The sequence below is a fragment of the Schistocerca nitens genome, unplaced genomic scaffold (genome assembly GCF_023898315.1).
Source record: "Schistocerca nitens isolate TAMUIC-IGC-003100 unplaced genomic scaffold, iqSchNite1.1 HiC_scaffold_377, whole genome shotgun sequence".
NCBI lineage: Eukaryota > Metazoa > Arthropoda > Insecta > Orthoptera > Acrididae > Schistocerca > Schistocerca nitens.
This window is the reverse complement of record NW_026045911.1, coordinates 2,106,105-2,132,563: the sequence shown is the minus strand read 5'-3', so window position 1 is coordinate 2,132,563 and position 26,459 is coordinate 2,106,105. Positions and strand designations below refer to the sequence as shown.

Here is a 26,459-nt window from a genome sequence, read left to right as displayed (position 1 = left end):
CTTGCGCGCGGCCGGGCGGCGGGGGGACCGCGCGGGGCGTGGCAGTGTCCTGCTGGACCGACGGAAGCTTTCTCACCTGCCTGACACGCGCCGCGCTTTTCAGATATTTGTGTAATTTGCGCGGTGCGTTCTCGCCTGTCCCCTCCCCTCCCCTTCCCTTCCCTTCCCTTCCGTCCCGACTTGTCCCGACTGCCGCTCGCTGCCGCTCGGGTCGCGGTCCATATGACCGCACAAGCACGAGAAACATCTGCGAGACGGCCGCGGGCCTGACCGGCGTGTCCGAGACGCCGTGGGCGGCCGTTGGGAGCTACTAGAGCAGCGCTGCGCTGGGAAGGTGCCGTGGAAAGGTGCGAAAACACGGACAGAGGACACAGGTTCAACAAAGCATCCATCTCCTCTAGAGGCGAAAGATAAATTTTTGTTTACAAATTTGCAGATGTGCACTGCTACAAAACAATATGCCCTGACGTATTTCACAACATTTCTGTCGTTTCATACTGTTTCGTTATTTGCAGAGACACTTTGCTAATCTTCCTTGGCACACTCTTCTTCAAACGGAGTTCCTTAATATCGCATCTAGTTTAAAATCAGTATGGAAGCATCTTTGTCACACGAGAAAGGTAGCATGAGTAGAGGGCTGGCAGGGGGACAAAAACAAAAAATGAAGACAGCCAGAGTTCCCAGGCGGTCGCCGATCCGAATACTAACGTTGTTGCTTATCTTCGTCGATCTGACGAGAACGGCTGATTTTTTTTTTTTTTTAATTTATGTATTTAGTTAGTTTTTGGAATTTAGCACTGCTACAAAACAGTTGGCTCTGACGCATTTCAAGGACACATCTGTCGATTCGTAGTGTTTCGTTATTTCCAACGAGTTCCTAGCACTCTTCCTCCGCGCATTCTTGCTCAAACTGAGTTCACTACTGTAATTTCGTGTCTTTCGTTTAGTACAGTACTTTAAAATGCTCGTGGAAGCATCCATGTCACACCTGAAAGTTAGTACGAAAAAGAGGCCTGGCAGGTGTAGCGACGTAAAAGTTAAAAAATGAGATAGAGCCAACAGCACCCGGTGTTCCCAGGCGGTCACCCATCCAAGTACTAACCGGGCCCGATGTTGCTTAACTTCGGTGATCGGACGAGAACCGGTGTATTCAACATGGTATGGCCGTTGGCGTCCTTATTACGTAGCCGCACTGCAGAAGAAGCGTTCGCCCCTTCTCCCAACACACGCAATCGCCGTTTTCCGTGGCACATTTGACGCAAAGCACGTCCTTCCACCTCGAAGGCGACGCGCAGTGCCGCGCGCCGCCACGTGGGTGAGACGCACAACACAGCTGCTCGTTGCACCGCCTATCATTCGTGTGGTGCGTGCGGCCTCCGACACTCGCGGGCGACGCATCTTGTGGGGCTTGCGCGCGGCCGGGCGGCGGGGGGACCGCGCGGGGCGTGGCAGTGTCCTGCTGGACCGACGGAAGCTTTCTCACCTGCCTGACACGCGCCGCGCTTTTCAGATATTTGTGTAATTTGCGCGGTGCGTTCTCGCCTGTCCCCTCCCCTTCCGTCCCGACTTGTCCCGACTTTGCTCGACTGCCGCTCGCTGCCGCTCGGGTCGCGGTCCATATGACCGCACAAGCACGAGAAACATCTGCGAGACGGCCGCGGGCCTGACCGGCGTGTCCGAGACGCCGTGGGCGGCCGTTGGGAGCTACTAGAGCAGCGCTGCGCTGGGAAGGTGCCGTGGAAAGGTGCGAAAACACGGACAGAGGACACAGGTTCAACAAAGCATCCATCTCCTCTAGAGGCGAAAGATAAATTTTTGTTTACAAATTTGCAGATGTGCACTGCTACAAAACAATATGCCCTGACGTATTTCACAACATTTCTGTCGTTTCATACTGTTTCGTTATTTGCAGAGACACTTTGCTAATCTTCCTTGGCACACTCTTCTTCAAACGGAGTTCCTTAATATCGCATCTAGTTTAAAATCAGTATGGAAGCATCTTTGTCACACGAGAAAGGTAGCATGAGTAGAGGGCTGGCAGGGGTAGCGACAAAAAAGCAAAAAATGAAGACAGCCAGAGTTCCCAGGCGGTCGCCGATCCGAATACTAACGTTGTTGCTTATCTTCGTCGATCTGACGAGAACGGCTGATTTTTTTTTTTTTTTTAATTTATGTATTTAGTTAGTTTTTGGAATTTAGCACTGCTACAAAACAGTTGGCTCTGACGCATTTCAAGGACACATCTGTCGATTCGTAGTGTTTCGTTATTTCCAACGAGTTCCTAGCACTCTTCCTCCGCGCATTCTTGCTCAAACTGAGTTCACTACTGTAATTTCGTGTCTTTCGTTTAGTACAGTACTTTAAAATGCTCGTGGAAGCATCCATGTCACACCTGAAAGTTAGTACGAAAAAGAGGCCTGGCAGGTGTAGCGACGTAAAAGTTAAAAAATGAGATAGAGCCAACAGCACCTTTTTTTTTTTTGTAACGTATATAAACTTTTATTTACAATTTTTAACAATTACAGGTCTTTACATGAAGTGGAGTGCTTGATTATTGATCGGTTATTTTCATTTTGTCGTTTTCTGTTTTGATTGTTCTTTGAGTAGTCTTTTGGTTGAGTTACAAAACTTTCCACTGAGTGTCCATCAGCTACATTTTCACTGTCAGTTGTTTTGTCTTTTTAATTACTAACTTACGTTACTTTGATTTTTTTTTTCTTAAATTTAGAGTACAAAAAAAGGAAAGTAGTATTCATCTATGGTACTTAAGTGTGCCTATTTTGGCAAGTTTGCTAAAGCGAATATGGAATATATACCAGAGCATCTATGTGGGTAATATCGTGAATGCAGGAGATTGTTAGTGTACTGCCTAAGTTGGGTCGCAACAGTTTACACGAAATTTGGTGTGAAGAATGTCTAGTGTTAATATTTTGTTGGTGGCAAAGAGGCATGCTACGTTTAAGCACATGATGGGCCGAAATTTATATACATACATCTGTATATGTATATATACATACATACAGCACATTAATAAAACACAACAAAACAAGAAATCAAAAACACAAAAAAAAAAAACAAAAAACAAAAAGATAAGAGAAAGGATAGACGTACCTTGAGTGGAGAGAGCGAGAGGGAGAGAGAGAATATGAGTGAGAGGACACAATGACATGATATACACTGTTTGATATTTTGTTGTTTTCTTGGTACACTAAATTTATGGCTGATTATTTCCTTTTGCCTGCTGTATTTGACTATCATCACTTTTGACTACGAATGGCACACGTCACTCTCACTTTGGCACTGCTACACGTTCCCACTTTCACTTTGCGCGCGTTTTCGCAACACTTTCGCAATGCACCACACTTGACGTCGGGGATTTGGGGAGATCGGTGGGCGACGTCCTCAGCGACTGGGGTGTTGGTGTTATGGGAGGGCGTCGGTCACGTTGTGTTGAAGGCGTCTCGGAAGGCGGCGTCCAGCGGGACCTGCAGGAAGTTCTGGAAGGTCTCTCGGTACTTTGCGCGTTGTTTGGCCCTCCTGTGTTCCTCCCACAGGTCCGTGAGGAACTGCGCCTTGTCGATCTGCCGTTTGGAGACGATGGCGTGTGCCGTCATGGCGGTGATCCACATTGTGGCCAGGCGTTTTGCGTTGGGGAAAGGCTTCGCGTCCGGGACAGTGACAGCTGAGACATGTATCGCCCTCTCGTCGGTTCTGTTGATGTGGGCGATCATACTTCTCGCTGTCGCCCATATTTCCCCGCTCTCTCTGCAGCCAAACCGATGCTCGATGGTGTCGGTCTGGTTGCAGAGTTCGCAGTTTGGGGATTCCCGCATCTTTATGCGTGCCAGTTTTTCGTTTGTTGGTACTGTTTCGTGGATGATTTTATACCACGTGTCCCTGGCGTGCTCAGGAAGTGTCCGTTCCGAGACGTTCTTCCAAACCTGTGGCCAGTCGTGATCTGGAAGTCTCGTCTCTATTTTGGACTTTCTTGCCTTCCCCCTCAGAGCGCTGTAGATCTTTCTCGCAGTTCTTTGTTGTGGGTTGGCAACGACCGCGGTGATGTAACTTTTGTCGATTGCCATCTGTTTTATGTGCCGCAACTTGAATGGTATGTGCGTAGTGTCTACAGGAGCCTCTTCAGATTCAGGTTTATATTCGTGGATCAGGCTGGACGTTATACTGTTATTGTTCTGATTCGCCATTTTCATCGCGCGGTGTAGGAGCAGTGCCGCGCATTTTGTTTTTACGTCCGTCAGTCCGAGTCCGCCTTCATCCCTCGACAGGAAACACGTCGCCTGGGAGACCTTGAAGATTTCCCGCCTCCACAGCAGGTAGTACGCCGCGCCTCCTATCGCTCGCGCAATTTCTGTCGGAGCACATAGTATTTGGGCCATGTACCACGCTTTCGACAGGATCGTTTCGTTTACCAGCTGCACTCTTTGGCTCAGCGTCAGGCTCCGGTTCGCGTGCGTCCTCACGAGCCCTCTCGTCGTGTTCAAGACGCTGCGCCAGTTTTGTGCTGCCATTTTCAGAGGGCACTGCTGTAGTTCCACTCCGAGTGCTTTATGGTTGTTTGTCACTCGGTACCACTGTCTCGCTGGTTGCAGTCTGCCGTTGCCTATTGGTAGTAGCACTGTCTTCCTCGGATTCGTTTTTGCTCCTGAAGCCTTTTCGAAGGATTCCATGATAGGCTGGATTATTTCTAGTTCGTTCTCGTTCTGAATGAAGATGCCCATGTCGTCAGCATAGGCCATACATGCGATGTTTGTTGCTCCCATTGTGTATCCTCCGATTTCGGCTGTTAGTTTTCGAAGTAGGGGATCGAGAGCTATTGTAAAAAGAGCCATAGATAATGGACATCCTTGCCTGACGGATCTTCCCAGTCTTATTGACTTGGAAGTCCATCCGTTTATTGTTACGGTTGAGGTGGCATTTGTGATGACGTTCCTGATTGTTCTGCCGAATTTTGGTCCGAATCCGAGGCGTGCGATGGTTTTCAGCAGGTACCGGTGACTGATCCTGTCGAAAGCCTTATGGAAATCGACAGAGATTACGGCTGCGGGTCTCCTCGTTGTTGCTGCGTGGGCTATGATACCGGTGTTCCCAGGCGGTCACCCATCCAAGTACTAACCGGGCCCGATGTTGCTTAACTTCGGTGATCGGACGAGAACCGGTGTATTCAACATGGTATGGCCGTTGGCGTCCTTATTACGTAGCCGCACTGCAGAAGAAGCGTTCGCCCCTTCTCCCAACACACGCAATCGCCGTTTTCCGTGGCACATTTGACGCAAAGCACGTCCTTCCACCTCGAAGGCGACGCGCAGTGCCGCGCGCCGCCACGTGGGTGAGACGCACAACACAGCTGCTCGTTGCACCGCCTATCATTCGTTTGGTGCGTGCGGCCTCCGACACTCGCGGGCGACGCATCTTGTGGGGCTTGCGCGCGGCCGGGCGGCGGGGGGACCGCGCGGGGCGTGGCAGTGTCCTGCTGGACCGACGGAAGCTTTCTCACCTGCCTGACACGCGCCGCGCTTTTCAGATATTTGTGTAATTTGCGCGGTGCGTTCTCGCCTGTCCCCTCCCCTTCCGTCCCGACTTGTCCCGACTTTGCTCGACTGCCGCTCGCTGCCGCTCGGGTCGCGGTCCATATGACCGCACAAGCACGAGAAACATCTGCGAGACGGCCGCGGGCCTGACCGGCGTGTCCGAGACGCCGTGGGCGGCCGTTGGGAGCTACTAGAGCAGCGCTGCGCTGGGAAGGTGCCGTGGAAAGGTGCGAAAACACGGACAGAGGACACAGGTTCAACAAAGCATCCATCTCCTCTAGAGGCGAAAGATAAATTTTTGTTTACAAATTTGCAGATGTGCACTGCTACAAAACAATATGCCCTGACGTATTTCACAACATTTCTGTCGTTTCATACTGTTTCGTTATTTGCAGAGACACTTTGCTAATCTTCCTTGGCACACTCTTCTTCAAACGGAGTTCCTTAATATCGCATCTAGTTTAAAATCAGTATGGAAGCATCTTTGTCACACGAGAAAGGTAGCATGAGTAGAGGGCTGGCAGGGGTAGCGACAAAAAATGAAGACAGCCAGAGTTCCCAGGCGGTCGCCGATCCGAATACTAACGTTGTTGCTTATCTTCGTCGATCTGACGAGAACGGCTGATTTTTTTTTTTTTTTAATTTATGTATTTAGTTAGTTTTTGGAATTTAGCACTGCTACAAAACAGTTGGCTCTGACGCATTTCAAGGACACATCTGTCGATTCGTAGTGTTTCGTTATTTCCAACGAGTTCCTAGCACTCTTCCTCCGCGCATTCTTGCTCAAACTGAGTTCACTACTGTAATTTCGTGTCTTTCGTTTAGTACAGTACTTTAAAATGCTCGTGGAAGCATCCATGTCACACCTGAAAGTTAGTACGAAAAAGAGGCCTGGCAGGTGTAGCGACGTAAAAGTTAAAAAATGAGATAGAGCCAACAGCACCCGGTGTTCCCAGGCGGTCACCCATCCAAGTACTAACCGGGCCCGATGTTGCTTAACTTCGGTGATCGGACGAGAACCGGTGTATTCAACATGGTATGGCCGTTGGCGTCCTTATTACGTAGCCGCACTGCAGAAGAAGCGTTCGCCCCTTCTCCCAACACACGCAATCGCCGTTTTCCGTGGCACATTTGACGCAAAGCACGTCCTTCCACCTCGAAGGCGACGCGCAGTGCCGCGCGCCGCCACGTGGGTGAGACGCACAACACAGCTGCTCGTTGCACCGCCTATCATTCGTTTGGTGCGTGCGGCCTCCGACACTCGCGGGCGACGCATCTTGTGGGGCTTGCGCGCGGCCGGGCGGCGGGGGGACCGCGCGGGGCGTGGCAGTGTCCTGCTGGACCGACGGAAGCTTTCTCACCTGCCTGACACGCGCCGCGCTTTTCAGATATTTGTGTAATTTGCGCGGTGCGTTCTCGCCTGTCCCCTCCCCTTCCGTCCCGACTTGTCCCGACTGCCGCTCGCTGCCGCTCGGGTCGCGGTCCATATGACCGCACAAGCACGAGAAACATCTGCGAGACGGCCGCGGGCCTGACCGGCGTGTCCGAGACGCCGTGGGCGGCCGTTGGGAGCTACTAGAGCAGCGCTGCGCTGGGAAGGTGCCGTGGAAAGGTGCGAAAACACGGACAGAGGACACAGGTTCAACAAAGCATCCATCTCCTCTAGAGGCGAAAGATAAATTTTTGTTTACAAATTTGCAGATGTGCACTGCTACAAAACAATATGCCCTGACGTATTTCACAACATTTCTGTCGTTTCATACTGTTTCGTTATTTGCAGAGACACTTTGCTAATCTTCCTTGGCACACTCTTCTTCAAACGGAGTTCCTTAATATCGCATCTAGTTTAAAATCAGTATGGAAGCATCTTTGTCACACGAGAAAGGTAGCATGAGTAGAGGGCTGGCAGGGGTAGCGACAAAAAAGCAAAAAATGAAGACAGCCAGAGTTCCCAGGCGGTCGCCGATCCGAATACTAACGTTGTTGCTTATCTTCGTCGATCTGACGAGAACGGCTGATTTTTTTTTTTTTTTAATTTATGTATTTAGTTAGTTTTTGGAATTTAGCACTGCTACAAAACAGTTGGCTCTGACGCATTTCAAGGACACATCTGTCGATTCGTAGTGTTTCGTTATTTCCAACGAGTTCCTAGCACTCTTCCTCCGCGCATTCTTGCTCAAACTGAGTTCACTACTGTAATTTCGTGTCTTTCGTTTAGTACAGTACTTTAAAATGCTCGTGGAAGCATCCATGTCACACCTGAAAGTTAGTACGAAAAAGAGGCCTGGCAGGTGTAGCGACGTAAAAGTTAAAAAATGAGATAGAGCCAACAGCACCTTTTTTTTTTTTTGTAACGTATATAAACTTTTATTTACAATTTTTAACAATTACAGGTCTTTACATGAAGTGGAGTGCTTGATTATTGATCGGTTATTTTCATTTTGTCGTTTTCTGTTTTGATTGTTCTTTGAGTAGTCTTTTGGTTGAGTTACAAAACTTTCCACTGAGTGTCCATCAGCTACATTTTCACTGTCAGTTGTTTTGTCTTTTTAATTACTAACTTACGTTACTTTGATTTTTTTTTTCTTAAATTTAGAGTACAAAAAAAGGAAAGTAGTATTCATCTATGGTACTTAAGTGTGCCTATTTTGGCAAGTTTGCTAAAGCGAATATGGAATATATACCAGAGCATCTATGTGGGTAATATCGTGAATGCAGGAGATTGTTAGTGTACTGCCTAAGTTGGGTCGCAACAGTTTACACGAAATTTGGTGTGGAGAATGTCTAGTGTTAATATTTTGTTGGTGGCAAAGAGGCATGCTACGTTTAAGCACATGATGGGCCGAAATTTATATACATACATCTGTATATGTATATATACATACATACAGCACATTAATAAAACACAACAAAACAAGAAATCAAAAACACAAAAAAAAAAACAAAAAACAAAAAGATAAGAGAAAGGATAGACGTACCTTGAGTGGAGAGAGCGAGAGGGAGAGAGAGAATATGAGTGAGAGGACACAATGACATGATATACACTGTTTGATATTTTGTTGTTTTCTTGGTACACTAAATTTATGGCTGATTATTTCCTTTTGCCTGCTGTATTTGACTATCATCACTTTTGACTACGAATGGCACACGTCACTCTCACTTTGGCACTGCTACACGTTCCCACTTTCACTTTGCGCGCGTTTTCGCAACACTTTCGCAATGCACCACACTTGACGTCGGGGATTTGGGGAGATCGGTGGGCGACGTCCTCAGCGACTGGGGTGTTGGTGTTATGGGAGGGCGTCGGTCACGTTGTGTTGAAGGCGTCTCGGAAGGCGGCGTCCAGCGGGACCTGCAGGAAGTTCTGGAAGGTCTCTCGGTACTTTGCGCGTTGTTTGGCCCTCCTGTGTTCCTCCCACAGGTCCGTGAGGAACTGCGCCTTGTCGATCTGCCGTTTGGAGACGATGGCGTGTGCCGTCATGGCGGTGATCCACATTGTGGCCAGGCGTTTTGCGTTGGGGAAAGGCTTCGCGTCCGGGACAGTGACAGCTGAGACATGTATCGCCCTCTCGTCGGTTCTGTTGATGTGGGCGATCATACTTCTCGCTGTCGCCCATATTTCCCCGCTCTCTCTGCAGCCAAACCGATGCTCGATGGTGTCGGTCTGGTTGCAGAGTTCGCAGTTTGGGGATTCCCGCATCTTTATGCGTGCCAGTTTTTCGTTTGTTGGTACTGTTTCGTGGATGATTTTATACCACGTGTCCCTGGCGTGCTCAGGAAGTGTCCGTTCCGAGACGTTCTTCCAAACCTGTGGCCAGTCGTGATCTGGAAGTCTCGTCTCTATTTTGGACTTTCTTGCCTTCCCCCTCAGAGCGCTGTAGATCTTTCTCGCAGTTCTTTGTTGTGGGTTGGCAACGACCGCGGTGATGTAACTTTTGTCGATTGCCATCTGTTTTATGTGCCGCAACTTGAATGGTATGTGCGTAGTGTCTACAGGAGCCTCTTCAGATTCAGGTTTATATTCGTGGATCAGGCTGGACGTTATACTGTTATTGTTCTGATTCGCCATTTTCATCGCGCGGTGTAGGAGCAGTGCCGCGCATTTTGTTTTTACGTCCGTCAGTCCGAGTCCGCCTTCATCCCTCGACAGGAAACACGTCGCCTGGGAGACCTTGAAGATTTCCCGCCTCCACAGCAGGTAGTACGCCGCGCCTCCTATCGCTCGCGCAATTTCTGTCGGAGCACATAGTATTTGGGCCATGTACCACGCTTTCGACAGGATCGTTTCGTTTACCAGCTGCACTCTTTGGCTCAGCGTCAGGCTCCGGTTCGCGTGCGTCCTCACGAGCCCTCTCGTCGTGTTCAAGACGCTGCGCCAGTTTTGTGCTGCCATTTTCAGAGGGCACTGCTGTAGTTCCACTCCGAGTGCTTTATGGTTGTTTGTCACTCGGTACCACTGTCTCGCTGGTTGCAGTCTGCCGTTGCCTATTGGTAGTAGCACTGTCTTCCTCGGATTCGTTTTTGCTCCTGAAGCCTTTTCGAAGGATTCCATGATAGGCTGGATTATTTCTAGTTCGTTCTCGTTCTGAATGAAGATGCCCATGTCGTCAGCATAGGCCATACATGCGATGTTTGTTGCTCCCATTGTGTATCCTCCGATTTCGGCTGTTAGTTTTCGAAGTAGGGGATCGAGAGCTATTGTAAAAAGAGCCATAGATAATGGACATCCTTGCCTGACGGATCTTCCCAGTCTTATTGACTTGGAAGTCCATCCGTTTATTGTTACGGTTGAGGTGGCATTTGTGATGACGTTCCTGATTGTTCTGCCGAATTTTGGTCCGAATCCGAGGCGTGCGATGGTTTTCAGCAGGTACCGGTGACTGATCCTGTCGAAAGCCTTATGGAAATCGACAGAGATTACGGCTGCGGGTCTCCTCGTTGTTGCTGCGTGGGCTATGATACCGGTGTTCCCAGGCGGTCACCCATCCAAGTACTAACCGGGCCCGATGTTGCTTAACTTCGGTGATCGGACGAGAACCGGTGTATTCAACATGGTATGGCCGTTGGCGTCCTTATTACGTAGCCGCACTGCAGAAGAAGCGTTCGCCCCTTCTCCCAACACACGCAATCGCCGTTTTCCGTGGCACATTTGACGCAAAGCACGTCCTTCCACCTCGAAGGCGACGCGCAGTGCCGCGCGCCGCCACGTGGGTGAGACGCACAACACAGCTGCTCGTTGCACCGCCTATCATTCGTTTGGTGCGTGCGGCCTCCGACACTCGCGGGCGACGCATCTTGTGGGGCTTGCGCGCGGCCGGGCGGCGGGGGGACCGCGCGGGGCGTGGCAGTGTCCTGCTGGACCGACGGAAGCTTTCTCACCTGCCTGACACGCGCCGCGCTTTTCAGATATTTGTGTAATTTGCGCGGTGCGTTCTCGCCTGTCCCCTCCCCTCCCCTTCCCTTCCCTTCCCTTCCGTCCCGACTTGTCCCGACTGCCGCTCGCTGCCGCTCGGGTCGCGGTCCATATGACCGCACAAGCACGAGAAACATCTGCGAGACGGCCGCGGGCCTGACCGGCGTGTCCGAGACGCCGTGGGCGGCCGTTGGGAGCTACTAGAGCAGCGCTGCGCTGGGAAGGTGCCGTGGAAAGGTGCGAAAACACGGACAGAGGACACAGGTTCAACAAAGCATCCATCTCCTCTAGAGGCGAAAGATAAATTTTTGTTTACAAATTTGCAGATGTGCACTGCTACAAAACAATATGCCCTGACGTATTTCACAACATTTCTGTCGTTTCATACTGTTTCGTTATTTGCAGAGACACTTTGCTAATCTTCCTTGGCACACTCTTCTTCAAACGGAGTTCCTTAATATCGCATCTAGTTTAAAATCAGTATGGAAGCATCTTTGTCACACGAGAAAGGTAGCATGAGTAGAGGGCTGGCAGGGGTAGCGACAAAAAAGCAAAAAATGAAGACAGCCAGAGTTCCCAGGCGGTCGCCGATCCGAATACTAACGTTGTTGCTTATCTTCGTCGATCTGACGAGAACGGCTGATTTTTTTTTTTTTTTAATTTATGTATTTAGTTAGTTTTTGGAATTTAGCACTGCTACAAAACAGTTGGCTCTGACGCATTTCAAGGACACATCTGTCGATTCGTAGTGTTTCGTTATTTCCAACGAGTTCCTAGCACTCTTCCTCCGCGCATTCTTGCTCAAACTGAGTTCACTACTGTAATTTCGTGTCTTTCGTTTAGTACAGTACTTTAAAATGCTCGTGGAAGCATCCATGTCACACCTGAAAGTTAGTACGAAAAAGAGGCCTGGCAGGTGTAGCGACGTAAAAGTTAAAAAATGAGATAGAGCCAACAGCACCTTTTTTTTTTTTTGTAACGTATATAAACTTTTATTTACAATTTTTAACAATTACAGGTCTTTACATGAAGTGGAGTGCTTGATTATTGATCGGTTATTTTCATTTTGTCGTTTTCTGTTTTGATTGTTCTTTGAGTAGTCTTTTGGTTGAGTTACAAAACTTTCCACTGAGTGTCCATCAGCTACATTTTCACTGTCAGTTGTTTTGTCTTTTTAATTACTAACTTACGTTACTTTGATTTTTTTTTTCTTAAATTTAGAGTACAAAAAAAGGAAAGTAGTATTCATCTATGGTACTTAAGTGTGCCTATTTTGGCAAGTTTGCTAAAGCGAATATGGAATATATACCAGAGCATCTATGTGGGTAATATCGTGAATGCAGGAGATTGTTAGTGTACTGCCTAAGTTGGGTCGCAACAGTTTACACGAAATTTGGTGTGGAGAATGTCTAGTGTTAATATTTTGTTGGTGGCAAAGAGGCATGCTACGTTTAAGCACATGATGGGCCGAAATTTATATACATACATCTGTATATGTATATATACATACATACAGCACATTAATAAAACACAACAAAACAAGAAATCAAAAACACAAAAAAAAAAAAACAAAAAACAAAAAGATAAGAGAAAGGATAGACGTACCTTGAGTGGAGAGAGCGAGAGGGAGAGAGAGAATATGAGTGAGAGGACACAATGACATGATATACACTGTTTGATATTTTGTTGTTTTCTTGGTACACTAAATTTATGGCTGATTATTTCCTTTTGCCTGCTGTATTTGACTATCATCACTTTTGACTACGAATGGCACACGTCACTCTCACTTTGGCACTGCTACACGTTCCCACTTTCACTTTGCGCGCGTTTTCGCAACACTTTCGCAATGCACCACACTTGACGTCGGGGATTTGGGGAGATCGGTGGGCGACGTCCTCAGCGACTGGGGTGTTGGTGTTATGGGAGGGCGTCGGTCACGTTGTGTTGAAGGCGTCTCGGAAGGCGGCGTCCAGCGGGACCTGCAGGAAGTTCTGGAAGGTCTCTCGGTACTTTGCGCGTTGTTTGGCCCTCCTGTGTTCCTCCCACAGGTCCGTGAGGAACTGCGCCTTGTCGATCTGCCGTTTGGAGACGATGGCGTGTGCCGTCATGGCGGTGATCCACATTGTGGCCAGGCGTTTTGCGTTGGGGAAAGGCTTCGCGTCCGGGACAGTGACAGCTGAGACATGTATCGCCCTCTCGTCGGTTCTGTTGATGTGGGCGATCATACTTCTCGCTGTCGCCCATATTTCCCCGCTCTCTCTGCAGCCAAACCGATGCTCGATGGTGTCGGTCTGGTTGCAGAGTTCGCAGTTTGGGGATTCCCGCATCTTTATGCGTGCCAGTTTTTCGTTTGTTGGTACTGTTTCGTGGATGATTTTATACCACGTGTCCCTGGCGTGCTCAGGAAGTGTCCGTTCCGAGACGTTCTTCCAAACCTGTGGCCAGTCGTGATCTGGAAGTCTCGTCTCTATTTTGGACTTTCTTGCCTTCCCCCTCAGAGCGCTGTAGATCTTTCTCGCAGTTCTTTGTTGTGGGTTGGCAACGACCGCGGTGATGTAACTTTTGTCGATTGCCATCTGTTTTATGTGCCGCAACTTGAATGGTATGTGCGTAGTGTCTACAGGAGCCTCTTCAGATTCAGGTTTATATTCGTGGATCAGGCTGGACGTTATACTGTTATTGTTCTGATTCGCCATTTTCATCGCGCGGTGTAGGAGCAGTGCCGCGCATTTTGTTTTTACGTCCGTCAGTCCGAGTCCGCCTTCATCCCTCGACAGGAAACACGTCGCCTGGGAGACCTTGAAGATTTCCCGCCTCCACAGCAGGTAGTACGCCGCGCCTCCTATCGCTCGCGCAATTTCTGTCGGAGCACATAGTATTTGGGCCATGTACCACGCTTTCGACAGGATCGTTTCGTTTACCAGCTGCACTCTTTGGCTCAGCGTCAGGCTCCGGTTCGCGTGCGTCCTCACGAGCCCTCTCGTCGTGTTCAAGACGCTGCGCCAGTTTTGTGCTGCCATTTTCAGAGGGCACTGCTGTAGTTCCACTCCGAGTGCTTTATGGTTGTTTGTCACTCGGTACCACTGTCTCGCTGGTTGCAGTCTGCCGTTGCCTATTGGTAGTAGCACTGTCTTCCTCGGATTCGTTTTTGCTCCTGAAGCCTTTTCGAAGGATTCCATGATAGGCTGGATTATTTCTAGTTCGTTCTCGTTCTGAATGAAGATGCCCATGTCGTCAGCATAGGCCATACATGCGATGTTTGTTGCTCCCATTGTGTATCCTCCGATTTCGGCTGTTAGTTTTCGAAGTAGGGGATCGAGAGCTATTGTAAAAAGAGCCATAGATAATGGACATCCTTGCCTGACGGATCTTCCCAGTCTTATTGACTTGGAAGTCCATCCGTTTATTGTTACGGTTGAGGTGGCATTTGTGATGACGTTCCTGATTGTTCTGCCGAATTTTGGTCCGAATCCGAGGCGTGCGATGGTTTTCAGCAGGTACCGGTGACTGATCCTGTCGAAAGCCTTATGGAAATCGACAGAGATTACGGCTGCGGGTCTCCTCGTTGTTGCTGCGTGGGCTATGATACCGGTGTTCCCAGGCGGTCACCCATCCAAGTACTAACCGGGCCCGATGTTGCTTAACTTCGGTGATCGGACGAGAACCGGTGTATTCAACATGGTATGGCCGTTGGCGTCCTTATTACGTAGCCGCACTGCAGAAGAAGCGTTCGCCCCTTCTCCCAACACACGCAATCGCCGTTTTCCGTGGCACATTTGACGCAAAGCACGTCCTTCCACCTCGAAGGCGACGCGCAGTGCCGCGCGCCGCCACGTGGGTGAGACGCACAACACAGCTGCTCGTTGCACCGCCTATCATTCGTTTGGTGCGTGCGGCCTCCGACACTCGCGGGCGACGCATCTTGTGGGGCTTGCGCGCGGCCGGGCGGCGGGGGGACCGCGCGGGGCGTGGCAGTGTCCTGCTGGACCGACGGAAGCTTTCTCACCTGCCTGACACGCGCCGCGCTTTTCAGATATTTGTGTAATTTGCGCGGTGCGTTCTCGCCTGTCCCCTCCCCTCCCCTTCCCTTCCCTTCCCTTCCGTCCCGACTTGTCCCGACTGCCGCTCGCTGCCGCTCGGGTCGCGGTCCATATGACCGCACAAGCACGAGAAACATCTGCGAGACGGCCGCGGGCCTGACCGGCGTGTCCGAGACGCCGTGGGCGGCCGTTGGGAGCTACTAGAGCAGCGCTGCGCTGGGAAGGTGCCGTGGAAAGGTGCGAAAACACGGACAGAGGACACAGGTTCAACAAAGCATCCATCTCCTCTAGAGGCGAAAGATAAATTTTTGTTTACAAATTTGCAGATGTGCACTGCTACAAAACAATATGCCCTGACGTATTTCACAACATTTCTGTCGTTTCATACTGTTTCGTTATTTGCAGAGACACTTTGCTAATCTTCCTTGGCACACTCTTCTTCAAACGGAGTTCCTTAATATCGCATCTAGTTTAAAATCAGTATGGAAGCATCTTTGTCACACGAGAAAGGTAGCATGAGTAGAGGGCTGGCAGGGGTAGCGACAAAAAATGAAGACAGCCAGAGTTCCCAGGCGGTCGCCGATCCGAATACTAACGTTGTTGCTTATCTTCGTCGATCTGACGAGAACGGCTGATTTTTTTTTTTTTTTTAATTTATGTATTTAGTTAGTTTTTGGAATTTAGCACTGCTACAAAACAGTTGGCTCTGACGCATTTCAAGGACACATCTGTCGATTCGTAGTGTTTCGTTATTTCCAACGAGTTCCTAGCACTCTTCCTCCGCGCATTCTTGCTCAAACTGAGTTCACTACTGTAATTTCGTGTCTTTCGTTTAGTACAGTACTTTAAAATGCTCGTGGAAGCATCCATGTCACACCTGAAAGTTAGTACGAAAAAGAGGCCTGGCAGGTGTAGCGACGTAAAAGTTAAAAAATGAGATAGAGCCAACAGCACCCGGTGTTCCCAGGCGGTCACCCATCCAAGTACTAACCGGGCCCGATGTTGCTTAACGTCGGTGATCGGACGAGAACCGGTGTATTCAACATGGTATGGCCGTTGGCGTCCTTATTACGTAGCCGCACTGCAGAAGAAGCGTTCGCCCCTTCTCCCAACACACGCAATCGCCGTTTTCCGTGGCACATTTGACGCAAAGCACGTCCTTCCACCTCGAAGGCGACGCGCAGTGCCGCGCGCCGCCACGTGGGTGAGACGCACAACACAGCTGCTCGTTGCACCGCCTATCATTCGTTTGGTGCGTGCGGCCTCCGACACTCGCGGGCGACGCATCTTGTGGGGCTTGCGCGCGGCCGGGCGGCGGGGGGACCGCGCGGGGCGTGGCAGTGTCCTGCTGGACCGACGGAAGCTTTCTCACCTGCCTGACACGCGCCGCGCTTTTCAGATATTTGTGTAATTTGCGCGGTGCGTTCTCGCCTGTCCCCTCCCCTCCCCTTCCCTTCCCTTCCCTTCCGTCCCGACTTGTCCCGACTGCCGCTCGCTGCCGCTCGGGTCGCGGTCCATATGACCGCACAAGCACGAGAAACATCTGCGAGACGGCCGCGGGCCTGACCGGCGTGTCCGAGACGCCGTGGGCGGCCGTTGGGAGCTACTAGAGCAGCGCTGCGCTGGGAAGGTGCCGTGGAAAGGTGCGAAAACACGGACAGAGGACACAGGTTCAACAAAGCATCCATCTCCTCTAGAGGCGAAAGATAAATTTTTGTTTACAAATTTGCAGATGTGCACTGCTACAAAACAATATGCCCTGACGTATTTCACAACATTTCTGTCGTTTCATACTGTTTCGTTATTTGCAGAGACACTTTGCTAATCTTCCTTGGCACACTCTTCTTCAAACGGAGTTCCTTAATATCGCATCTAGTTTAAAATCAGTATGGAAGCATCTTTGTCACACGAGAAAGGTAGCATGAGTAGAGGGCTGGCAGGGGTAGCGACAAAAAATGAAGACAGCCAGAGTTCCCAGGCGGTCGCCGATCCGAATACTAACGTTGTTGCTTATCTTCGTCGATCTGACGAGAACGGCTGATTTTTTTTTTTTTTTAATTTATGTATTTAGTTAGTTTTTGGAATTTAGCACTGCTACAAAACAGTTGGCTCTGACGCATTTCAAGGACACATCTGTCGATTCGTAGTGTTTCGTTATTTCCAACGAGTTCCTAGCACTCTTCCTCCGCGCATTCTTGCTCAAACTGAGTTCACTACTGTAATTTCGTGTCTTTCGTTTAGTACAGTACTTTAAAATGCTCGTGGAAGCATCCATGTCACACCTGAAAGTTAGTACGAAAAAGAGGCCTGGCAGGTGTAGCGACGTAAAAGTTAAAAAATGAGATAGAGCCAACAGCACCCGGTGTTCCCAGGCGGTCACCCATCCAAGTACTAACCGGGCCCGATGTTGCTTAACTTCGGTGATCGGACGAGAACCGGTGTATTCAACATGGTATGGCCGTTGGCGTCCTTATTACGTAGCCGCACTGCAGAAGAAGCGTTCGCCCCTTCTCCCAACACACGCAATCGCCGTTTTCCGTGGCACATTTGACGCAAAGCACGTCCTTCCACCTCGAAGGCGACGCGCAGTGCCGCGCGCCGCCACGTGGGTGAGACGCACAACACAGCTGCTCGTTGCACCGCCTATCATTCGTTTGGTGCGTGCGGCCTCCGACACTCGCGGGCGACGCATCTTGTGGGGCTTGCGCGCGGCCGGGCGGCGGGGGGACCGCGCGGGGCGTGGCAGTGTCCTGCTGGACCGACGGAAGCTTTCTCACCTGCCTGACACGCGCCGCGCTTTTCAGATATTTGTGTAATTTGCGCGGTGCGTTCTCGCCTGTCCCCTCCCCTCCCCTTCCCTTCCCTTCCCTTCCGTCCCGACTTGTCCCGACTGCCGCTCGCTGCCGCTCGGGTCGCGGTCCATATGACCGCACAAGCACGAGAAACATCTGCGAGACGGCCGCGGGCCTGACCGGCGTGTCCGAGACGCCGTGGGCGGCCGTTGGGAGCTACTAGAGCAGCGCTGCGCTGGGAAGGTGCCGTGGAAAGGTGCGAAAACACGGACAGAGGACACAGGTTCAACAAAGCATCCATCTCCTCTAGAGGCGAAAGATAAATTTTTGTTTACAAATTTGCAGATGTGCACTGCTACAAAACAATATGCCCTGACGTATTTCACAACATTTCTGTCGTTTCATACTGTTTCGTTATTTGCAGAGACACTTTGCTAATCTTCCTTGGCACACTCTTCTTCAAACGGAGTTCCTTAATATCGCATCTAGTTTAAAATCAGTATGGAAGCATCTTTGTCACACGAGAAAGGTAGCATGAGTAGAGGGCTGGCAGGGGTAGCGACAAAAAAGCAAAAAATGAAGACAGCCAGAGTTCCCAGGCGGTCGCCGATCCGAATACTAACGTTGTTGCTTATCTTCGTCGATCTGACGAGAACGGCTGATTTTTTTTTTTTTTTTTTTTAATTTATGTATTTAGTTAGTTTTTGGAATTTAGCACTGCTACAAAACAGTTGGCTCTGACGCATTTCAAGGACACATCTGTCGATTCGTAGTGTTTCGTTATTTCCAACGAGTTCCTAGCACTCTTCCTCCGCGCATTCTTGCTCAAACTGAGTTCACTACTGTAATTTCGTGTCTTTCGTTTAGTACAGTACTTTAAAATGCTCGTGGAAGCATCCATGTCACACCTGAAAGTTAGTACGAAAAAGAGGCCTGGCAGGTGTAGCGACGTAAAAGTTAAAAAATGAGATAGAGCCAACAGCACCTTTTTTTTTTTTTGTAACGTATATAAACTTTTATTTACAATTTTTAACAATTACAGGTCTTTACATGAAGTGGAGTGCTTGATTATTGATCGGTTATTTTCATTTTGTCGTTTTCTGTTTTGATTGTTCTTTGAGTAGTCTTTTGGTTGAGTTACAAAACTTTCCACTGAGTGTCCATCAGCTACATTTTCACTGTCAGTTGTTTTGTCTTTTTAATTACTAACTTACGTTACTTTGATTTTTTTTTTCTTAAATTTAGAGTACAAAAAAAGGAAAGTAGTATTCATCTATGGTACTTAAGTGTGCCTATTTTGGCAAGTTTGCTAAAGCGAATATGGAATATATACCAGAGCATCTATGTGGGTAATATCGTGAATGCAGGAGATTGTTAGTGTACTGCCTAAGTTGGGTCGCAACAGTTTACACGAAATTTGGTGTGAAGAATGTCTAGTGTTAATATTTTGTTGGTGGCAAAGAGGCATGCTACGTTTAAGCACATGATGGGCCGAAATTTATATACATACATCTGTATATGTATATATACATACATACAGCACATTAATAAAACACAACAAAACAAGAAATCAAAAACACAAAAAAAAAAAAAAACAAAAAAAAAAAAGATAAGAGAAAGGATAGACGTACCTTGAGTGGAGAGAGCGAGAGGGAGAGAGAGAATATGAGTGAGAGGACACAATGACATGATATACACTGTTTGATATTTTGTTGTTTTCTTGGTACACTAAATTTATGGCTGATTATTTCCTTTTGCCTGCTGTATTTGACTATCATCACTTTTGACTACGAATGGCACACGTCACTCTCACTTTGGCACTGCTACACGTTCCCACTTTCACTTTGCGCGCGTTTTCGCAACACTTTCGCAATGCACCACACTTGACGTCGGGGATTTGGGGAGATCGGTGGGCGACGTCCTCAGCGACTGGGGTGTTGGTGTTATGGGAGGGCGTCGGTCACGTTGTGTTGAAGGCGTCTCGGAAGGCGGCGTCCAGCGGGACCTGCAGGAAGTTCTGGAAGGTCTCTCGGTACTTTGCGCGTTGTTTGGCCCTCCTGTGTTCCTCCCACAGGTCCGTGAGGAACTGCGCCTTGTCGATCTGCCGTTTGGAGACGATGGCGTGTGCCGTCATGGCGGTGATCCACATTGTGGCCAGGCGTTTTGCGTTGGGGAAAGGCTTCGCGTCCGGGACAGTGACAGCTGAGACATGTATCGCCCTCTCGTCGGTTCTGTTGATGTGGGCGATCATACTTCTCGCTGTCGCCCATATTTCCCCGCTCTCTCTGCAGCCAAACCGATGCTCGATGGTGTCGGTCTGGTTGCAGAGTTCGCAGTTTGGGGATTCCCGCATCTTTATGCGTGCCAGTTTTTCGTTTGTTGGTACTGATTCGTGGATGATTTTATACCACGTGTCCCTGGCGTGCTCAGGAAGTGTCCGTTCCGAGACGTTCTTCCAAACCTGTGGCCAGTCGTGATCTGGAAGTCTCGTCTCTATTTTGGACTTTCTTGCCTTCCCCCTCAGAGCGCTGTAGATCTTTCTCGCAGTTCTTTGTTGTGGGTTGGCAACGACCGCGGTGATGTAACTTTTGTCGATTGCCATCTGTTTTATGTGCCGCAACTTGAATGGTATGTGCGTAGTGTCTACAGGAGCCTCTTCAGATTCAGGTTTATATTCGTGGATCAGGCTGGACGTTATACTGTTATTGTTCTGATTCGCCATTTTCATCGCGCGGTGTAGGAGCAGTGCCGCGCATTTTGTTTTTACGTCCGTCAGTCCGAGTCCGCCTTCATCCCTCGACAGGAAACACGTCGCCTGGGAGACCTTGAAGATTTCCCGCCTCCACAGCAGGTAGTACGCCGCGCCTCCTATCGCTCGCGCAATTTCTGTCGGAGCACATAGTATTTGGGCCATGTACCACGCTTTCGACAGGATCGTTTCGTTTACCAGCTGCACTCTTTGGCTCAGCGTCAGGCTCCGGTTCGCGTGCGTCCTCACGAGCCCTCTCGTCGTGTTCAAGACGCTGCGCCAGTTTTGTGCTGCCATTTTCAGAGGGCACTGCTGTAGTTCCACTCCGAGTGCTTTATGGTTGTTTGTCACTCGGTACCACTGTCTCGCTGGTTGCAGTCTGCCGTTGCCTATTGGTAGTAGCACTGTCTTCCTCGGATTCGTTTTTGCTCCTGAAGCCTTTTCGAAGGATTCCATGATAGGCTGGATTATTTCTAGTTCGTTCTCGTTCTGAATGAAGATGCCCATGTCGTCAGCATAGGCCATACATGCGATGTTTGTTGCTCCCATTGTGTATCCTCCGATTTCGGCTGTTAGTTTTCGAAGTAGGGGATCGAGAGCTATTGTAAAAAGAGCCATAGATAATGGACATCCTTGCCTGACGGATCTTCCCAGTCTTATTGACTTGGAAGTCCATCCGTTTATTGTTACGGTTGAGGTGGCATTTGTGATGACGTTCCTGATTGTTCTGCCGAATTTTGGTCCGAATCCGAGGCGTGCGATGGTTTTCAGCAGGTACCGGTGACTGATCCTGTCGAAAGCCTTATGGAAATCGACAGAGATTACGGCTGCGGGTCTCCTCGTTGTTGCTGCGTGGGCTATGATACCGGTGTTCCCAGGCGGTCACCCATCCAAGTACTAACCGGGCCCGATGTTGCTTAACTTCGGTGATCGGACGAGAACCGGTGTATTCAACATGGTATGGCCGTTGGCGTCCTTATTACGTAGCCGCACTGCAGAAGAAGCGTTCGCCCCTTCTCCCAACACACGCAATCGCCGTTTTCCGTGGCACATTTGACGCAAAGCACGTCCTTCCACCTCGAAGGCGACGCGCAGTGCCGCGCGCCGCCACGTGGGTGAGACGCACAACACAGCTGCTCGTTGCACCGCCTATCATTCGTTTGGTGCGTGCGGCCTCCGACACTCGCGGGCGACGCATCTTGTGGGGCTTGCGCGCGGCCGGGCGGCGGGGGGACCGCGCGGGGCGTGGCAGTGTCCTGCTGGACCGACGGAAGCTTTCTCACCTGCCTGACACGCGCCGCGCTTTTCAGATATTTGTGTAATTTGCGCGGTGCGTTCTCGCCTGTCCCCTCCCCTCCCCTTCCCTTCCCTTCCCTTCCGTCCCGACTTGTCCCGACTGCCGCTCGCTGCCGCTCGGGTCGCGGTCCATATGACCGCACAAGCACGAGAAACATCTGCGAGACGGCCGCGGGCCTGACCGGCGTGTCCGAGACGCCGTGGGCGGCCGTTGGGAGCTACTAGAGCAGCGCTGCGCTGGGAAGGTGCCGTGGAAAGGTGCGAAAACACGGACAGAGGACACAGGTTCAACAAAGCATCCATCTCCTCTAGAGGCGAAAGATAAATTTTTGTTTACAAATTTGCAGATGTGCACTGCTACAAAACAATATGCCCTGACGTATTTCACAACATTTCTGTCGTTTCATACTGTTTCGTTATTTGCAGAGACACTTTGCTAATCTTCCTTGGCACACTCTTCTTCAAACGGAGTTCCTTAATATCGCATCTAGTTTAAAATCAGTATGGAAGCATCTTTGTCACACGAGAAAGGTAGCATGAGTAGAGGGCTGGCAGGGGTAGCGACAAAAAAGCAAAAAATGAAGACAGCCAGAGTTCCCAGGCGGTCGCCGATCCGAATACTAACGTTGTTGCTTATCTTCGTCGATCTGACGAGAACGGCTGATTTTTTTTTTTTTTTAATTTATGTATTTAGTTAGTTTTTGGAATTTAGCACTGCTACAAAACAGTTGGCTCTGACGCATTTCAAGGACACATCTGTCGATTCGTAGTGTTTCGTTATTTCCAACGAGTTCCTAGCACTCTTCCTCCGCGCATTCTTGCTCAAACTGAGTTCACTACTGTAATTTCGTGTCTTTCGTTTAGTACAGTACTTTAAAATGCTCGTGGAAGCATCCATGTCACACCTGAAAGTTAGTACGAAAAAGAGGCCTGGCAGGTGTAGCGACGTAAAAGTTAAAAAATGAGATAGAGCTAACAGCACCTTTTTTTTTTTTGTAACGTATATAAACTTTTATTTACAACTTTTAACAATTACAGGTCTTTACATGAAGTGGAGTGCTTGATTATTGATCGGTTATTTTCATTTTGTCGTTTTCTGTTTTGATTGTTCTTTGAGTAGTCTTTTGGTTGAGTTACAAAACTTTCCACTGAGTGTCCATCAGCTACATTTTCACTGTCAGTTGTTTTGTCTTTTTAATTACTAACTTACGTTACTTTGATTTTTTTTTCTTAAATTTAGAGTACAAAAAAAGGAAAGTAGTATTCATCTATGGTACTTAAGTGTGCCTATTTTGGCAAGTTTGCTAAAGCGAATATGGAATATATACCAGAGCATCTATGTGGGTAATATCGTGAATGCAGGAGATTGTTAGTGTACTGCCTAAGTTGGGTCGCAACAGTTTACACGAAATTTGGTGTGAAGAATGTCTAGTGTTAATATTTTGTTGGTGGCAAAGAGGCATGCTACGTTTAAGCACATGATGGGCCGAAATTTATATACATACATCTGTATATGTATATATACATACATACAGCACATTAATAAAACACAACAAAACAAGAAATCAAAAACACAAAAAAAAAAACAAAAAACAAAAAGATAAGAGAAAGGATAGACGTACCTTGAGTGGAGAGAGCGAGAGGGAGAGAGAGAATATGAGTGAGAGGACACAATGACATGATATACACTGTTTGATATTTTGTTGTTTTCTTGGTACACTAAATTTATGGCTGATTATTTCCTTTTGCCTGCTGTATTTGACTATCATCACTTTTGACTACGAATGGCACACGTCACTCTCACTTTGGCACTGCTACACGTTCCCACTTTCACTTTGCGCGCGTTTTCGCAACACTTTCGCAATGCACCACACTTGACGTCGGGGATTTGGGGAGATCGGTGGGCGACGTCCTCAGCGACTGGGGTGTTGGTGTTATGGGAGGGCGTCGGTCACGTTGTGTTGAAGGCGTCTCGGAAGGCGGCGTCCAGCGGGACCTGCAGGAAGTTCTGGAAGGTCTCTCGGTACTTTGCGCGTTGTTTGGCCCTCCTGTGTTCCTCCCACAGGTCCGTGAGGAACTGCGCCTTGTCGATCTGCCGTTTGGAGACGATGGCGTGTGCCGTCATGGCGGTGATCCACATTGTGGCCAGGCGTTTTGCGTTGGGGAAAGGCTTCGCGTCCGGGACAGTGACAGCTGAGACATGTATCGCCCTCTCGTCGGTTCTGTTGATGTGGGCGATCATACTTCTCGCTGTCGCCCATATTTCCCCGCTCTCTCTGCAGCCAAACCGATGCTCGATGGTGTCGGTCTGGTTGCAGAGTTCGCAGTTTGGGGATTCCCGCATCTTTATGCGTGCCAGTTTTTCGTTTGTTGGTACTGTTTCGTGGATGATTTTATACCACGTGTCCCTGGCGTGCTCAGGAAGTGTCCGTTCCGAGACGTTCTTCCAAACCTGTGGCCAGTCGTGATCTGGAAGTCTCGTCTCTATTTTGGACTTTCTTGCCTTCCCCCTCAGAGCGCTGTAGATCTTTCTCGCAGTTCTTTGTTGTGGGTTGGCAACGACCGCGGTGATGTAACTTTTGTCGATTGCCATCTGTTTTATGTGCCGCAACTTGAATGGTATGTGCGTAGTGTCTACAGGAGCCTCTTCAGATTCAGGTTTATATTCGTGGATCAGGCTGGACGTTATACTGTTATTGTTCTGATTCGCCATTTTCATCGCGCGGTGTAGGAGCAGTGCCGCGCATTTTGTTTTTACGTCCGTCAGTCCGAGTCCGCCTTCATCCCTCGACAGGAAACACGTCGCCTGGGAGACCTTGAAGATTTCCCGCCTCCACAGCAGGTAGTACGCCGCGCCTCCTATCGCTCGCGCAATTTCTGTCGGAGCACATAGTATTTGGGCCATGTACCACGCTTTCGACAGGATCGTTTCGTTTACCAGCTGCACTCTTTGGCTCAGCGTCAGGCTCCGGTTCGCGTGCGTCCTCACGAGCCCTCTCGTCGTGTTCAAGACGCTGCGCCAGTTTTGTGCTGCCATTTTCAGAGGGCACTGCTGTAGTTCCACTCCGAGTGCTTTATGGTTGTTTGTCACTCGGTACCACTGTCTCGCTGGTTGCAGTGTGCCGTTGCCTATTGGTAGTAGCACTGTCTTCCTCGGATTCGTTTTTGCTCCTGAAGCCTTTTCGAAGGATTCCATGATAGGCTGGATTATTTCTAGTTCGTTCTCGTTCTGAATGAAGATGCCCATGTCGTCAGCATAGGCCATACATGCGATGTTTGTTGCTCCCATTGTGTATCCTCCGATTTCGGCTGTTAGTTTTCGAAGTAGGGGATCGAGAGCTATTGTAAAAAGAGCCATAGATAATGGACATCCTTGCCTGACGGATCTTCCCAGTCTTATTGACTTGGAAGTCCATCCGTTTATTGTTACGGTTGAGGTGGCATTTGTGATGACGTTCCTGATTGTTCTGCCGAATTTTGGTCCGAATCCGAGGCGTGCGATGGTTTTCAGCAGGTACCGGTGACTGATCCTGTCGAAAGCCTTATGGAAATCGACAGAGATTACGGCTGCGGGTCTCCTCGTTGTTGCTGCGTGGGCTATGATACCGGTGTTCCCAGGCGGTCACCCATCCAAGTACTAACCGGGCCCGATGTTGCTTAACTTCGGTGATCGGACGAGAACCGGTGTATTCAACATGGTATGGCCGTTGGCGTCCTTATTACGTAGCCGCACTGCAGAAGAAGCGTTCGCCCCTTCTCCCAACACACGCAATCGCCGTTTTCCGTGGCACATTTGACGCAAAGCACGTCCTTCCACCTCGAAGGCGACGCGCAGTGCCGCGCGCCGCCACGTGGGTGAGACGCACAACACAGCTGCTCGTTGCACCGCCTATCATTCGTTTGGTGCGTGCGGCCTCCGACACTCGCGGGCGACGCATCTTGTGGGGCTTGCGCGCGGCCGGGCGGCGGGGGGACCGCGCGGGGCGTGGCAGTGTCCTGCTGGACCGACGGAAGCTTTCTCACCTGCCTGACACGCGCCGCGCTTTTCAGATATTTGTGTAATTTGCGCGGTGCGTTCTCGCCTGTCCCCTCCCCTCCCCTTCCCTTCCCTTCCCTTCCGTCCCGACTTGTCCCGACTGCCGCTCGCTGCCGCTCGGGTCGCGGTCCATATGACCGCACAAGCACGAGAAACATCTGCGAGACGGCCGCGGGCCTGACCGGCGTGTCCGAGACGCCGTGGGCGGCCGTTGGGAGCTACTAGAGCAGCGCTGCGCTGGGAAGGTGCCGTGGAAAGGTGCGAAAACACGGACAGAGGACACAGGTTCAACAAAGCATCCATCTCCTCTAGAGGCGAAAGATAAATTTTTGTTTACAAATTTGCAGATGTGCACTGCTACAAAACAATATGCCCTGACGTATTTCACAACATTTCTGTCGTTTCATACTGTTTCGTTATTTGCAGAGACACTTTGCTAATCTTCCTTGGCACACTCTTCTTCAAACGGAGTTCCTTAATATCGCATCTAGTTTAAAATCAGTATGGAAGCATCTTTGTCACACGAGAAAGGTAGCATGAGTAGAGGGCTGGCAGGGGTAGCGACAAAAAAGCAAAAAATGAAGACA

At 49.5% G+C, this 26,459-nt stretch overlaps 9 non-coding genes across 9 annotated transcripts; all 9 read right to left on the bottom strand.

The window, feature by feature from the left end:
- Window positions 1-1,053: 1,053 nt before the first annotated feature.
- LOC126229685 (5S ribosomal RNA) lies at window positions 1,054-1,172 on the bottom strand. Its single transcript, XR_007544220.1, has one exon. It is a non-coding gene; the product is annotated as a 5S ribosomal RNA (ribosomal RNA).
- A 3,911-nt stretch (window positions 1,173-5,083) lies between these two features.
- On the bottom strand, window positions 5,084-5,201 carry LOC126229691 (5S ribosomal RNA). The gene has a single exon (XR_007544225.1). It is a non-coding gene; the product is annotated as a 5S ribosomal RNA (ribosomal RNA).
- A 1,276-nt stretch (window positions 5,202-6,477) lies between these two features.
- On the bottom strand, window positions 6,478-6,596 carry LOC126229673 (5S ribosomal RNA). The gene has a single exon (XR_007544209.1). It is a non-coding gene; the product is annotated as a 5S ribosomal RNA (ribosomal RNA).
- Window positions 6,597-10,496: 3,900 nt separating this feature from the next.
- Window positions 10,497-10,614, bottom strand: LOC126229689 (5S ribosomal RNA). Its single transcript, XR_007544224.1, has one exon. It is a non-coding gene; the product is annotated as a 5S ribosomal RNA (ribosomal RNA).
- Window positions 10,615-14,536: 3,922 nt separating this feature from the next.
- Window positions 14,537-14,654, bottom strand: LOC126229688 (5S ribosomal RNA). The gene has a single exon (XR_007544223.1). It is a non-coding gene; the product is annotated as a 5S ribosomal RNA (ribosomal RNA).
- A 1,287-nt stretch (window positions 14,655-15,941) lies between these two features.
- On the bottom strand, window positions 15,942-16,060 carry LOC126229680 (5S ribosomal RNA). The gene has a single exon (XR_007544215.1). It is a non-coding gene; the product is annotated as a 5S ribosomal RNA (ribosomal RNA).
- A 1,286-nt stretch (window positions 16,061-17,346) lies between these two features.
- Window positions 17,347-17,465, bottom strand: LOC126229659 (5S ribosomal RNA). Its single transcript, XR_007544198.1, has one exon. It is a non-coding gene; the product is annotated as a 5S ribosomal RNA (ribosomal RNA).
- Window positions 17,466-21,394: 3,929 nt separating this feature from the next.
- On the bottom strand, window positions 21,395-21,512 carry LOC126229687 (5S ribosomal RNA). The gene has a single exon (XR_007544222.1). It is a non-coding gene; the product is annotated as a 5S ribosomal RNA (ribosomal RNA).
- A 3,918-nt stretch (window positions 21,513-25,430) lies between these two features.
- Window positions 25,431-25,548, bottom strand: LOC126229686 (5S ribosomal RNA). Its single transcript, XR_007544221.1, has one exon. It is a non-coding gene; the product is annotated as a 5S ribosomal RNA (ribosomal RNA).
- Between the last annotated feature and the right edge of the window lie 911 nt (window positions 25,549-26,459).